This window comes from Macaca nemestrina, chromosome 2 (assembly GCF_043159975.1).
Source record: "Macaca nemestrina isolate mMacNem1 chromosome 2, mMacNem.hap1, whole genome shotgun sequence".
Lineage (NCBI taxonomy): Eukaryota > Metazoa > Chordata > Mammalia > Primates > Cercopithecidae > Macaca > Macaca nemestrina.
Genome location: NC_092126.1, coordinates 52869131 through 52884504, shown reverse-complemented (window position 1 = coordinate 52884504; position 15374 = coordinate 52869131). Strand labels below are relative to the sequence as shown.

General features: G+C 37.5%; 2 long non-coding RNA genes across 2 annotated transcripts in view; one reads left to right on the top strand and one right to left on the bottom strand.

Moving 5' to 3' along the window:
* LOC105463678 (uncharacterized) overlaps positions 1–11388 on the bottom strand; it is an 84918-nt gene extending 73530 nt beyond the window's left edge. The window contains exons 1-3 of the long non-coding RNA XR_976467.3: positions 11252–11388; positions 10410–10496; positions 9862–10007 (exon numbers count right to left, since the gene is read on the bottom strand). This is a non-coding gene — a long non-coding RNA (uncharacterized lncRNA). The remainder of the gene's footprint in view (positions 1–9861; positions 10008–10409; positions 10497–11251) is intronic.
* LOC139361895 (uncharacterized) overlaps positions 1–12755 on the top strand; it is a 33640-nt gene extending 20885 nt beyond the window's left edge. Inside the window, exons 2-3 of the long non-coding RNA XR_011619801.1 lie at positions 11113–11169; positions 12233–12755. This is a non-coding gene — a long non-coding RNA (uncharacterized lncRNA). The remainder of the gene's footprint in view (positions 1–11112; positions 11170–12232) is intronic.
* Positions 12756–15374: the final 2619 nt, after the last annotated feature.

The following is a 15374-nucleotide window of genomic DNA, read 5'->3' as shown; positions in this document are numbered from 1 at the left end:
CCACCATACATAGAAACTTTCCCATTCTAAAGGAGACAGAGACCACTTTGTAGAACAAAAGTGGCTTTAAACACTTATCTTGTGGTCTTGGGAGAGTGGAGAAAAGGGAGGGGAGGGGAGGAAAGTAAGGAGGGTAGAAGAAAGGACTCCTTTCTAACAAACCTTTTAAGAGCAATATTCTTAGAAATATTTAACTCCTATAAACTTTGCCTCACATATTTGCCAAGTGCTTAAAAAAAAAAAAAAAAAAAAAAAAGAGTAAAGGAGACAGTAATAATAGTGGGCTATAAAGGTGGAAGGAAGACAACAAAGATAACTCCAGGAAAGGAACAATGCCTGTGCACTGACCCTGGGGAAGGAAGCAGGGGCGTATCGTCTGCACCCTTGAGTTGCGAAGCACTTGACCTTCAGTTTCTCTGTGGACGATGTGAAATAAAGAGCATCCGCCTCTTTTTATTTTAATTCCAGTTAACCTAAGTGCATGAAACTTGACAACTGGGTCATCTTTCCCCTTAGTGCTAATGAGAAATTTTGAACTGAGTAATTTCACATGTATGAGCTGAATTATCTATCAAAATGATTTCCTGAAAAAATTGGATAGTGATATACTGTGGATATTATTTATACATAATACTATTGACATACTGTAGATATTATTTTAAAGGGCCTCAGAACTTTTCTTTGCACACGATCCACTGTAAGAAATACATTTTATATCACAACACACATATGCATACATGTAAATCTAAATTACTGAAATGGAAGTTTCATTTAAAAAATACTTTCCCGGCTGGGCGCGGTGGCTGATACCTGTAATCCCAGCACTTTGGGAGGCCGAGGCGGGCGGATCACCTGTTGGGAGTTCAAAACCAGCCTGACCAACATGGAGAAGCCCCATCTCTACTAAAAGTACAAAAATCAGCCAGGCGAGGTGGCATATGCCTGTAATCCCAGCTACTTGGGAGGCTGAGGCAGAAGAATCCCTTGAACCCGGGAGGCGGAGGTTGCAGTGAGCTGAGATCGTGCCATTGCACTCCAGCCTGGGCAACAAGAATGGAATTCCATCTCAAAAAAACAAAAAAACAAAAACATAAACAAACAAAAAAACTAACAAAAAAATACTTTTCCTTACTAGGCGTGATGCATTTTGATATTTTTCCATTTCACTGTATTTTTGTTTTTTAATTCTGGGTTCTAATCCATTAAATTGATTTTACCACCTACGAAAGAATTGAGACTCAGAGTATGAGTCAGAATCACAAACATAAACAAATCAGGGTGCTGGTTGTACTCGAGAATAATATGAAATTCAAGTATATTTTATTTGAAACAAACAAGTCTGGTAGAATCCAGAAGTTACCAAATTTGTGTTTTGTTTGTCATAATGTAAAACTTCAAATTTTTCAGAATCACGTATTCTTCCAATTAGTATGTGGCTTATGCTGGTAAAAGACGATTTGGCAGCAAAACTCTTTTAAATATTAGACATTTTGCAATGAGAAGAATAGTGACTTCTCAGTTCTGGGGGCTCTTAATATAAAGTTGGGGCCTTAGATAAGACAGAAAAATCTTCTAAATAGAGAATTGCAAGAAGGAACTGAAAACAATCTGGAGATAGAAAAGGGTTCTTAAAAATTGAAAAATGCTAACTAACACATTGCACACTTACCATTGAATTTAGCTTTCCACAGGATAATGAACACTTCCAAGAATTTCACAAAGTATCTTAAAGTTTTGTGTTCCAATGCCCTGCTCAATAAATGCAGGATTTCCCTCTGTGTTATTCCTTCAATCATTAAAAATATATTTGTTAAACATGCACAATATGTCCAGAGATGCGGAAAGCAATAAAATTTAGAAAGCTGTCCTCAGGGCTCCTACAATTAGTTAGAAGGGATAAAAGATGAGCAAAAAAATCCTAAAATGGATGCTCATCCCCAGTAAGCGGGGAGCTCCCCCTATTTCTTTTCTCTTGCCACAGAAACTCAGTTCCTTTGATTACTGGCTACTTCTTTATTAGACAGCTCTGGTTGTTTTTACATTGAATGGTTCCTTCAGTGACATCAGTCCAAATTCCATTTCTGTCCTTGGTGGCCATACAGTTAAAAAAGAAACAAATTTAGAGTAAACCCCGCTTTACCAGATTGACATCAAGAGGGGAGACACATTCCTAAGACCCCGTGAAAATCTGAGCAGGACACACCCACTGGCATCCCAGTTTGAGAAAGGGCAACTCCTGGACTGAATCCAGCAAAATCAGAACCATAGACTATTTTAGTTGACAGAGACCCTTCAAAGATATTTATCTAACTTCTATAATTCTTTAAATAGGAAAATGAGTTTGCAACCTAATCCACTGAAATATTTTCTAGGAGACGTGATTCTGATTTCATCAAGGACATCAGTGGGAAAATAGGATTCACTTTTCAGAAGTTTAATTAAGTCAACTTTGCTGCAACAGATTTTTTTTTACCCTTGAGGCGAATATTTCATATGGTTTAGCCTCTAAAGTAACCTTAAACATAAGGCTCTGGGCTTTTTGATGAAGAATTTGTGTATGTAATATCCCCAAGTGAACTGAAGTTAAGAAGAACTAGTATGAACAACTAATAAATTGTAGTACAGGCTACAATTTAAGTAGTACATAGCTTTTTCAAGCTATGGATTATTATTGTTATTATACTATAGTCACAGTTTACAATGCGTGTTCACAAACCTGCTCTTTTTAAGCCTTACAATAATCTTTGAAGTAGGTTTTCTAAACCTTTCTTTCACAAAAGGAAACTAAGAAAGAATTCCTCTTACACTCATAGCAAATGAGAACTGGAATAGTATAAGTATTTTCTAGTTTAACCCCTTGATTTCGTAGAACCCGAGGCATGTAAGGGTTAAGCAATGTGGTAGATTTAAGACTAGAACTCAGGAATAAGACTCTCAGGAGACCTCTTTGCTCGATATTCTGCACATATTTGCCAGAATCCTGTGGGAGTAATCTGTAAATCTCATCAGATTCCTCTAAACATTTATAAATTGGACCATGTTGTACCTTGTGTTACGCAAATTTGTTTCCTCACTTGGCTATAACTTGGACATCTTTCTATGTTGATACCTATGTTGCGATCTCATTGTTATTTTTGAAGGGTGAATTAATTGGTACTCAGTAAGTATGCTCCAACTCAGGGATACCTATTATTTGTGCCAGTGTCAGTCTTGACTTGTCTGTGCCTCTGCCATATTAGTTATTAAATATTTTGAAGAATGATTCCTAGTCCTTTCTCTGTATTCCAAAACAGAGCAGCTGTATCTCTCAAGTCTTGAATGTAACCCACCATATTTCTCAACAAACCTAAAGCTCAACAAAGGCTAGAACTATGTGACAAGCATGCAGATCTTCACAATGCAAGGCAGACAATCTGGTGTTCTGAGAACAAGACTGAGGTCTTTCTGCAGATGCCTAGGCCATATGTGGAAGTTGACACTTGGCAACAACAGGTAACTTTTGTTGTTTTATTTTCCACAAGAATTCTGACTGTTAGAGAACCTTCCATGGGTATTCTAATCATTTCTGCTCTTATGGGCAAATTTAAAGACATTGTAATCTTTAATGATAGTCTCTGAGAAGTGAGAAAGCAGGATTTCTTCCTCCGTACCATCCTGAGTCACAATTGCACATGCGCAAACAGTTGAGCAGAATATCCTTTGATGAAGTCACCAAAATGGCTGAAAAGGGCAATGATTTGATTGATGGCAAAATCAGATATTTGCCATTTGATGGTAGAATTGGATAAGGAAATATTTTGGAATCTCCTCTCAATTTTCTCATCAAGTATAGTTTTGACAGAATGCAGAATGTAAAGTGGTTTTTTTTTTTTTTTTACTCCTAACTTCAAGATAGAAAACTTTCACCACCCTTGTGAATTCCTAATGAATTCGGTATTACTAAGTTTCATGTGTTGCCAACATTTATGCCTTTCTGAAAAATAAGCAACTCCATAGCATTTAAAATTAGATATTTGTGATTTTGACTCATGTGTCTGTCAAAATGACAGTTACAGTGCCACTTTGGACTATTGAGATTTACAGCATGTTGGAAAATCGAACTTCTTCCTTTGCAGTAAATGTGAAACCATAATTGATGTGAGTTCCTTTTTTTTTTCCCTGTCATCATCAACTAACTCCCAAAATAATAATAATGTAATCATGAGGAGTACTGTGGGAAAGTGTCTGGTCAGGCTGGTTGAGCAATGAATGAAGGTGATAGTGGTGATGGGTGGTGTAGTTGTTTTTTCCAGGGAGTCAAGCTTTTTAGATCTCTGACAAATGGAATTACTCTTTTTTTTTTTTTTTTCATTTACACATTGGCTCACAGCATAATACATGGCACCACTATTACCCAATCTAAACAAATTTACTTTAATAATCCACTTATTTCTGTAATCACGATGTATTCAACTTATGGGCTAGAAGAAATAGAAGAAGAAACAAATACATTTTGAAAGTCTAAAAGCTCCTATTATCATGTTATCAAGGCATAACTTGATAGGGCCTAAAAGCCCTATTTTTGCTTTATCAAGGCAAACTTTAAATGAAAATAAAACTTATACTCATCTTAAAACAGAAAACATTCTGCTCATGGTAAGACACAGAGCAGTGTGAATTACACACACGCATGATGACATCAGAAGTAGCCAACAAACATGCTCCGACTTGAATTAATGTAGGACCAACTCTCAATGTGTTCTCATTCAAACTTCAGCATGCTGCACCAGTCTATGTGATTTGGTTTAGGTTTTCTTATTTTAGGTACGTTTATGATAATGACAGATACTTCTTTTATCCCCTTCCTCTCCTGCCCCTCACCCAACATGCACACAATTAAATTATATAATTGTGTATTATTGTCAAATGACAGATAGTCTATTTCCGGAGGTTTGGTTACACTACCCTCAATTTTCTAGTGTACCAACAAGCCTATTGACAACATCTACATATTTGCTCTTAGATATTCCTTCTTTGATCTAAGGAACTGAATCCTGTTTAAATGAAAGCAAACACCCCTCAAAGGGGTAATGTTTAAAGATTGTATCGGTCATTAACACCATAGCATAAATTGTGGAATTCAGGTAATTAGCATTTATTACAGGGCTTTTGAGGGCCTGTGTCAGGTCCAGTGACAGTAAAGACATGCCCTTGAGGAGCTTTTGACTTTTGTCATTACTTCATTTGGTAATGTTGGACAAGTTGATTCACTTTTGGGCTGAAGTTTGTCATCTGTGAATTGAAGGGACTGGATTAGAGTAATGGCTTTTTAAATATCTGGGGATTTCCAGGCTCTCCCTCTGGAAAGAAAAGGGGTTGAAACCAGTATAGCTCTTGGTTCACTTATTTATACCTTAGGCCTTTTTGAAACTTTTTTTTTTTTTTTGAGAAAGAGATTTTCAGCTAAAATATTAAAAATTAACAGTTCTGGAAATAACCCTACTGGATGATTTTCAAGATTTTTTAAAAAATTGTTGCCTCCAGTGGCATTCAACATTCTGTAATTTGACCCTATTTTCTCTATTCACAATAGGATAACCTCCTAAGAGGACATTTTCACTGAGAAGAGAGAAGTCCAGTAGGGCACTCTCTGGGGGTTTCTTGACATTGGTCAGACAAAGACCTAAAGTGTTTAGTGCTGTGTGTGCCAGTGTGGATGTGCAGGAGGTTGCACCCAAGCTCAGCTTGGCAATTTATCAAATTTGCCAAAGGTTAGGCCTGGGGCTCACCAGAGCCTGGGCCGCCAACTTTGTGAGAAAAAAATTTCCCTCTGAGGAACTTAATTTCCACCAATTCTTCCACTTCAGAAATGTCATTTCTCTCTAAGAAGTGCATTTCCTGCTACTTTTCAGAAAGAAGTTTGGGGCTTCAATAATTCCACTGGCTACATTTCAGCAGGCAAAATGTAGCTTAAAAATATACATAGGAAAAAGGAACTTTCAACACAATAATCTCATCTGATATGGAGAAACTTTAAATACAAACCATATTATGCCTTGGCTCTTTTCCTCCAGCCTCAACTTGGAATATTTTCTGGAATTGTTCCAAAAAAACTCTCTTAACAATGTCAAAAGAAATGTTAGGACACTCTTTCAACAGTCCTTTAAAATATTAGGAAGTGCAGAAATCACTAACTGATTTGAACTGACCAAAACAGAGAAGGGTTGTTGTTTGGCATTATTTTTATGATGCTCAGATAAAATCTCTTCTTGGATTGACAGTATAAATGGAAAAGATTGAAAGCTATCTGGAATCTTTTTATTGGGGGTCATAGGGTTTGAGGCTTGAGAAAAGCCCCACACTTCCTTAACTTCCCACCATTAAACTCTGAACTTTAGGACCAAAATAAAATCCACGGGGCAAATTTACAAGGGTCTCAGAATGGCTATCCTAGTGGGGGAAAACACAAGGGGAGGGAGTTGAACCTGGGAATCTTAGCATCTTCATGTTGGTCCTGACTGCAACTGCATGTATGGTTGGGGATCTGAGATACAGTCTCTACATTCCAGAGAAAAGAGGAATATCAGTAAAGTAGGAAGATGTCCCAGAGACTGGAGAGATGTAGGCAAGTAAAGGTAAGTAAACAGTGATAGTTAGCTTGAGGACTAAGGTAGAGGTAAACTGGAATTGTCCATGCCCAGCCCTCAACGATCTTTGAAACTGCTCAGCCTTTTAAGTGACTTCTGGTCAAGAAGCAGCCTGGATTTTCGTAGTGTGGCAGGTGTAGACTTTATTACATGCCATTGTCTCTGAGGCAGCTTTTTATTGAAAGAGGAGGAATTTTAAAATATATCAAGTGTATTAGTCCATTTTCACACTGATGATAAAGGTATACCAAAAACTGGGTAATTAATATAGGAAAAAGGGATTAATGAACTTACAGTTCCACATGGTTGGGGAGGCCTCACAATCATGGCAGAAGGCAAGGAGAAGCAAGTCACATCTTACATGGGAGGCAGCAGAAAAGAGAGAGCTTGTGCAGGGAACTCCTCTTTTTAAAACCATCGGGTCTCGTGAGACTTATTCACTATCACGAGAACAGCACGGGAAAGACCTGCCCCCATGATTCAATTACTTCTCACCAGGTCCCTCCTACAACATGTGGGAATTCAACATGAGATTTGGGTGGGGACACAGCCAAACCATATCATCAGAATAATACAGATGCCCAGTGAGTTCTAATGATAAATATTTTCCTCCAGCTAGGAGGATCAGAACAAGTGTGAGGTACTTGACTAGAGCCATGGGTTGGGCACTAAGAAAAAATCTTGCTTCACACACCAGACTATGCAGATGAGGAATGGTCTTTCTCTGATCTTTGTAGTCCTTCTTGGAAAGGTATCATTCATAGTGACAGTATCTAACTTGGCTCAGACTTAGTCCTCATTGAGGCAGTATTTATAAAATGATTTTATTGCTAGTTGGTAAAGATGTTCAGAGGATGTACTCTGTGCCAAATGTTGTTTGTTTGGGGTTTTTTTGGTAAGTCCAAGGTAGGCATTTGAGTGTCACTTCTTTCTATCAGTTCACTCTCTTTCTTTCTTTCTTCATTTCATTTTTTTTTTTTTTTGGTGGAGTTTCACTCTTGTTGCCTAGGCTGGAGTGCAATGGCAGGATCTTGGCTTACTGCAACCTCTGTTCAAGCGATTCTCCTGCCTCAGCCTCCCAAGTAGCTGGGATTATAGGCATGAGCCACCACACCTGGCTAATTTTGTGTTTTTAGTAGAGATGGGGTTTCTCCATGTTGGTCAGGCTGATCTCGAACTCCTGACCTCAGGTGATCTGCCCGCCTTGGCCTCCCAAACTGTAGGGATTATAGGCGTGAGCCAGCATGCCCAGCCAGTTTTCTTTCTTTATGACTTTTCTTCATATGAAGGTGTAGAGTGTGATGTTTTCTATATACTTTGAATTTCTTTAAAAAAGGCTATTTTTTTATAGGAAAAAAGTCAAACCACAGTATATTTGTGCTTTTAAAATAATACAATACTTTCTATTAAATTGATTATATTGTGTATTGCACAATACTATTTTATAATTCTGCTGACTCCTAGTAATGGATCTACAACCCTGTGTTGAAAGAAGACTGTGTTCTCATGAAGAACCAAAACGATAGAATCTCATACAATGGACCTGTGCCTCCAAGTACATTATCAGTGACTTCTGATTTTTGTGGTATCTCTAGTCAATGAAACTACAAAGTGAGATCATTTGGAACTTACGGAAGGCTAGATAAGAGAGAAAGCAAAACTTCAAAATATGAGACTGGTTTAGTCAAGACCAAGGGACCATGAACTGTTTGGGACTCAGAAGGAAAAAAGGGGAACTTGAAAGTGACTATAATAAATAGGCCCCAATCTACTGTTCCGAGATTGGCTTCTACTTGATGGGAAAATTGTGGTTCCCCAAAGTAAAGACAATAAATTTGATTAAGGGATCTGCCTGGAAAAGGGAGTGTACTCTGACCTCTGGGAGAGGGTTTTGCCTCACCACATCCTATGTGTACACTGGATGAGTAATATTTATTATTGAGCCATGTGATGGAACGACGAACAAAGGTTGTTCCTGGTCATCCTGTGTCTATCACTGCAATTGCTCCTCTTGTAAATGTGATATATTGCTGGCCACCCTCAGCTGTTTTTGAAGCAGAAACAAATGCTATTTTGTAAATAGAGCTTAGAACCCCTGGACATGTACTAGGACAGCTTATCAAACATATTGCATGTTCACTCTCGTGCTCAGTTGCAGAAGGATCTCCCAGGACTTCCTTTGCCATGGGGCTATGCTTTGATTGGCTGTGAATGATGTCATCACACTGTTTACTTTTTTTAGTGAAGGCAAAGATCTGAATGTGATATGCATGTGCACACGTTAAGTAATGGGAGAAACTCTACCCATAGATTTCGAGCCATGTTGTACTCATTTACTATGAGCCTATGATGTGACAACTCGGTAAAACACAAATCAATTGTGTGTCCTTTGGTGATTTACAACTTTTGGAAGTTTCTGTTTGTCTTGGATGCTTCCTCTTGGACTATCTTTGTAAGTTTAGTATTTGGGTCCTACTGTTAACAAACTGATTTTTTTCTGCAAACATAGGGCAATCTGCTAGGCACAATTTGAAATGAAATTTACAGATAAAATTCTGCCGTGACAAAATTTTAAGACAAATAGGCTTTGTTTGTCATTGACAGTTGAATTGACAGGTCTTTGCAACTCATTTATACAAAGCAGAAAGTTTCTGGGAGAAAAGATATTTGACTAGGTGGTATAAGAAAATTATTAATGCATTTATTGAGCTTAGAAAAGATTGGATTCCTCTCTGGCATTTCTAGGGAGGTGGGAAAATGTTCAGTGTTAAGGTCAAAAATAACTGATTAAATCATAGAATTGAATGTATGCAATACTGGTCAGCGGATGTCATGGAATAGACCAACAAATTTTCAGGAGGGATGAATCCTACCAAAATGTCTTCAAAGTTTTGGGTTTTTTTTCTAAGTATGATTTCATCCTGCTCTATGCCAGGTATATTCCAGAAATTTGGGTTGCACAGTTAAAATAAGAATAATAATATTTTTACAATTACTTTTATTATAATTTGAAGGTACAAAGGTACACTGTCCAATAAAAAGCTAAGGGCTCTAGTTAAATAAAAACTAGGCTTAAGAACCCAAGAGGGCATCCTGAGGCAATGTCAGTTTTGGACATTTAAGGCTTTCATATCCTCATTAATCCATCCACACGATAAGCCTAACAAATATTTGTTGATGCTGATGAGGGCTATTTCACATGATTTCAGCATATTCATTAGAAGCATCTACATACCAAAACATTCCTCGAAGTTGATTCTTGATTCATTGACAACTTTGGCTGCTACCACGGGATTTCCAGAAGTTGCATTGTTCTTTCTGGGCATTCAGTGTAACTCACTCACTTGAAACTGCTTTCGTGGACAAAATGTGTTTCTAGGTCTAAGGTGAGAGAAAAATAAATAAATGAATAAGTAAAAGAATTAAATGTGTTATACTTTTATTATAGCACACTGATTTTCTAAAAGGCTAAATTATATTATATAGATAGATATAATTTTGGGTTCTCGTTAGAATGTATATTTGTCTAGAACCTATTAAACTTCTTTAAAAGATTTGTAGGCACTATCCAAAAATTCTCTAAAATATCTAAAATCTTGAACTTAGATAAAATTGTTGTAATATTTGTTTAAAGTTAGGAAGTTCTGTAAGGGGTTGTAAATTGCCAGCTTGCTCTGTGCTTTGCAGAATCACAGCTTGAACAGGGCCACGAGGACTTCAGGATGATCTATGACCCATAGCATCCACTCTGCTGTCAGACACTGCCTATGATGCAGAACTTACCTTTCATGATAAGCCTTCCACCTTTATATGTCTTTCAGAGGAAATTTATTTGCTTGGCCTTGGGTTACAGGTTTAACTTTTCTGAGTCTCAGTTTTTTCACTTGTCAAGGTGTTCAGTCATTTTTGAATTTCTACTGCAATCCCAAATCCCAGATATTTTCTTGTGGGGGCTGGAGGAGGACCAAGGCAGGGTATACATAAGCAGAAAAATGAAATGAAATAATGTGCACAGAAGTTTTAGGCATTAGGAAAAAAAGTTAGCTTTCCCAGGGGAAAGGCTGGAACATTAACAGTTATGAAGACACTATGGTGAGCCATTTAATAAGGTCAAGGAATTCTGAGGACACTGAAGAGCACTGGGAACATCACTATTTGATTCTTTAGCAGCTCCTTCCCCTCCAAGCTCATGAAGCTGATTTTCCTTAAAAACAGGTTAGTGGCTCTGTTCTCTGGATCAGGATTTCACCCTAGGTACTCCCATCCATTCCCTCCGGAGTCCCCTAGACTGTACATGCCCATGAAAGCAGGGACCCCATCTATTTAGTTCATCTTTCATTCATATCACCAAACCAAAACCTGACATGGAGATCCCAACAAGTATTTGCCGAATAAAAAAATACATGGACCATATCCAGAAGGTGAAGGGGAGCTACTACAGGAAGTTACACAAAATAGTGACATGCTTTTTCTCTTCCCTCATTAGGCCACCTGGAAGCATAATTCTGGTAGCAATGGGGACGTGGGTCAAAGGGTACTTGAGGTAAGGAGGCCTTGTAGGATGGTATTGCAATAATTCAAGTAAGGAGTGATAAGCAGGTGAAATAGGGCGATTCCAAGGATACTGGGGTTAGCCTTGATGGCTTACTGGCCATCTGTATCATTTGGATAAGCATCTTGTTATTGACAGTTGAAAATATCCTAATGAAAACAGCTGGAGCTATACATTTGGTAGTCACCGGCCAGTGGGTGACTGCTAAAGCCAGGGATGTTACAGAGACTGCCTGGGAAAGGTAGGTTGAGAATGGAGTTCTGTGCACTTTATGTTTGTGATTGCATTCAATTCTGAATTCTAGCCTATGACCCAAGAGGCCCTAAAGCATCAAGGCACATCTTCTTCCACTTAGTTTGAAGGTTATTGTGTGGAATGAGTGAGATAATGTAATGTGCTTAGCACATAGTATTCAATAAAGGTTACCTGGCATGATTATGAATAATTTAATATATAATTTATAGCTAATGATGGAAATACACCAACATATGTGCTTATTTAATTTTTCTTCTGCTTGCTTTAATTTGCCCCTCACTTCCAAGCAGAACGTTCCCCCTCCCTCCCTCTCTTTCTATCTGCCAGGGACAACTTAACCATTAGACACAGTGGACCTGGTGCTTAGGCCCACAGCACTTTTAGGAGCACACAAAAATGTTTTTATTTCTTTCAAAATCAGAAGAAAAAGATGAACTTTCAGGTTGAAGAAAATATTTTTATACATAATGTAATTGTATTCATCTTCATTCCAATGCAGTAGTAAAATAGAAATTTCAATTTTTTTTTCATGGAGAAAAAAGCCCACAAAAGTCAGGATGCAGCCCTGTTGCCTTTCCCCTTTGAGTTTCTGTTTTTCTCTCTTTGTTACTCTCTCCGTCTTCATCTCCTCCTTGCCTTCAACCCACTCTTTACTGTTGTAATTCCTAGCATTCTTCTACTTCTAGCATTATTTGGCCTATATCCATATGACTCCTTCATATTAAGTGAAAAAATAAAATAACAAAAACTAGCATTTTCCTTGCATTGGTTTTCCTTTCCTGTGTCTTTAATTTCTCAGGTTATCAGCTTTCAGAGTGAAGACACATAATCCCTGTTAGAGTAGAAGACTTAAAATCGAGTTTGAGACACACCTTCTGAAACTGCAGCCTCTTGGGAGCCTGATTACCAGTGAAGAGTGTTGCTGCTTTGCATTTTTCACACTTGAACACAGTGAAGAAGATGAACATTAATTAGGATTATAATGCCATGAAGGCTTACTGTGCTGTGAGAACTCACAAGAAGGAAAATGCCATTTCTTTTTTTTGGATGCAATTCTGAGTGTCATGTATGTATTAGTTCTTGGGCCCAAGCCAAGTTACTTTAGGGGTGATATACAATCTGTTATTTTTAGATCATATTGGGTAAGGGTGTAGGCTATTATTTTAGGATAGTAAGAGAAGATAAGTTTGTCTAATTTTAGATGATCAAGTTTCCTAATATGAATCTTCCTTTAGAAAGTATTTTTGAAATGTTATCGTTTATAGTTCAAGCTTATGGAGAACTTAATGTTGGAAGCATTCCTTAGTTCAAGGGGATTTCATGCCTGGGTGATTTTCGAGTTTGATTGTTTTCTAGCTTACTTGCCTGACTTAGGATCCTTACTGCTTCTTAAATTTCACAAATAGTGAGTTAAGGAAAAAAAGCAAACACACCAAAAACAAACCAATACTAAACTCCCTTCTCTAGCAACCAGACTGTCCTAGGGAGTTGTATGTAAAGTTAAAAAAAAGTGGCAGGATTCCTGTTTCACAAATAACTTGAATTCTAATTATTTTTTAAAGACAGATTTAAAACAAAGCATTTTGTGAATAATGTACAGATCATTAAGACTGTAATCGCTAAGCTGTAGTATATAATATAAGCCTCTATTTCACCACAAAAATTCACACTGATTACCCAGGATGATTTCCAGATGTTTACTCTCTGCATGTAATAAAATGTTGGTTAAAATTGTAACTTAGCTGCTATTTAAAAAAAAAAAACAAAAAAAAAAAACAAAAAAACCCTAAACTCTCAACAGACACATGAAATTTTCACCAAGACTTTGCCCCCATAGAGTCATCCCTCTCACGACAGAAATCTTCAAAAATCTCTGGCTTACTTAAACCCACTTTTAATTTTAACCAGGGAGAGAAAGTTGAACTATGAAAGGTGATGAATCGATCACTTCACATACATCAACTGGGTGGAAGTTTCCACAGAACTTGCATAACTAGAAAATTGGTACAAGTAAATTATTGGGTCTGTATTCACAGATGCGAAAGGGAATAGGAAAAAGATTAAAATGGCAGTAAAGTTAAATCTTCAGGGAGAATCAAAATATCATGGTAAAACAGGGTATGAATACTGTCTTTTTATGTGTCGGGAACTTGAAATTTGTGAAAATATGCAATGGATCCACTTGGAGCATGACAGTATCATGTACAGCAGCTGAAGAAGAGACAGGTGCCACATGAGGAAAAAGGGAACAGAGAGTCAGGTAGTTCAAAGACAGGAAAGTAGTTCAAAGACATATATTATGTAGAAGTCATTAAAATATACTAAAGAAGGAGATGGTAAAATAATAAAATACAGGATAATAAAGTGGAAGGGTAACACAGTGAGGGAAGGAGGAGGAGGTGAGATAATTTGAAAAGAGAGAAGAGATGAAGAGGTAGAATGAGAGCACGCATGGGTGCGATGATTTTGTAATGACTTGTTTCTCGTGAAAAACACATTATCCTTGAAAGGAATGATTTTTCTCCTCCCGCACACTACTTTGATTTGTGTGTTTACAACACGCTAAGCCCACTGGGATGCAGCTGAGGATTCAGAGCCTTTAGAATGATCAACCAGACACTGCTATTCCAAAAGACACCAAATGCAGTGTAAATAATTAAATATCCATACAAGTCAACTAACATTTATTGAGTGTGCAATCTCAGAATAACGAGGCATCAGCCTTCTGATAGACCTTAGGGTCTTGACAGAAAGCAAAAACCCAGATGAATAAAATGGTGATTTGGGGAAGAGGGACTCAAAAAAGGCAAAAGTAACTTAGCCCAGTAGGTCATAACTTTTTTGGGATAATAGACTTCTTTGTGAATCTGATGAAAGCCTCAGAGCTTCACCCAGGAAAATACACATTTGTGTGCAAAATAAAAATTTTGCTTATGTCATGGAGATTATAGATTTCCTCAAGTTCAATTGTGGGCCCCCTCGTTTAAGATCCTATAGTAAGTGCTGAATTTAATAGATGCATAATTTTTAACGGGCCACTGTTTAAACTACATACAAATTCACTTCAGTTAAAACCTTAGGAATGATTGGAATTCATGAATTGAACTAAAGAGAGGGACCCAGATGCCATCCTCCTGTGAAACTTTAATAAACCAACTAGTTTCTCCATCCTCCAGTGGAGCTAAATTTTGGGGGTTTGTTTATATGTTTATTTATGCCTTGCCATGCTCTGGAAAAATTTTAACTTATAAAAGTACATATAATACAAAAAACATAACAAATATTTTAGGAAAATAAACATCAAAACATATTTAGGATTGAGAAAGTTGAACTAGCAGAACTTACAGTGGCATGGTAGACATAGGTTACAATTTTGTAACTTTCTGGTGGCTAAAGTTAAGATGAAATAGGCTTAATTGCAAGACTAATAACAATCCATAAAATAAAAACTAATCTGGTTGTTAGATTATTGGTTAGGATACATTAGGTTGCAAGTAACAGAACACCTAACTAGGAGTGGCTTACAGGCATTGTTAGGATTTTTTTCTAATATCACAAGAAGCCCAGAGGTAGGCAGCTGTTCAGTCATATTATCAATGATGCGGGTTTTCATATCTGTCATCTCTGCTATCCTTAGGCTATTGGTCTCTGTCATACTTGTAGCTTCATTGTCTCAAGTGAACTGCTAACTTGTGGCATCATATCATGAGCAAGGCAGGGAGAAGACTATAGAGGTCTTGTCCATCTGTAGCTTTCATCAGGAAGCAATTGCCACCCTCAAAGCCCCCTTGTAGACTTTCTTTTATGTTTCATGGCCAGAACTGGATCATATGAACATCCCTGGCTACAAGAGAGACTGCTAAATTAGTATCTGCCATTTTGGCTTTTTTAGAGCAAGGAGGGCAAAGGAGGGTCTTGGGGATGGCATTGGATTAGTATCT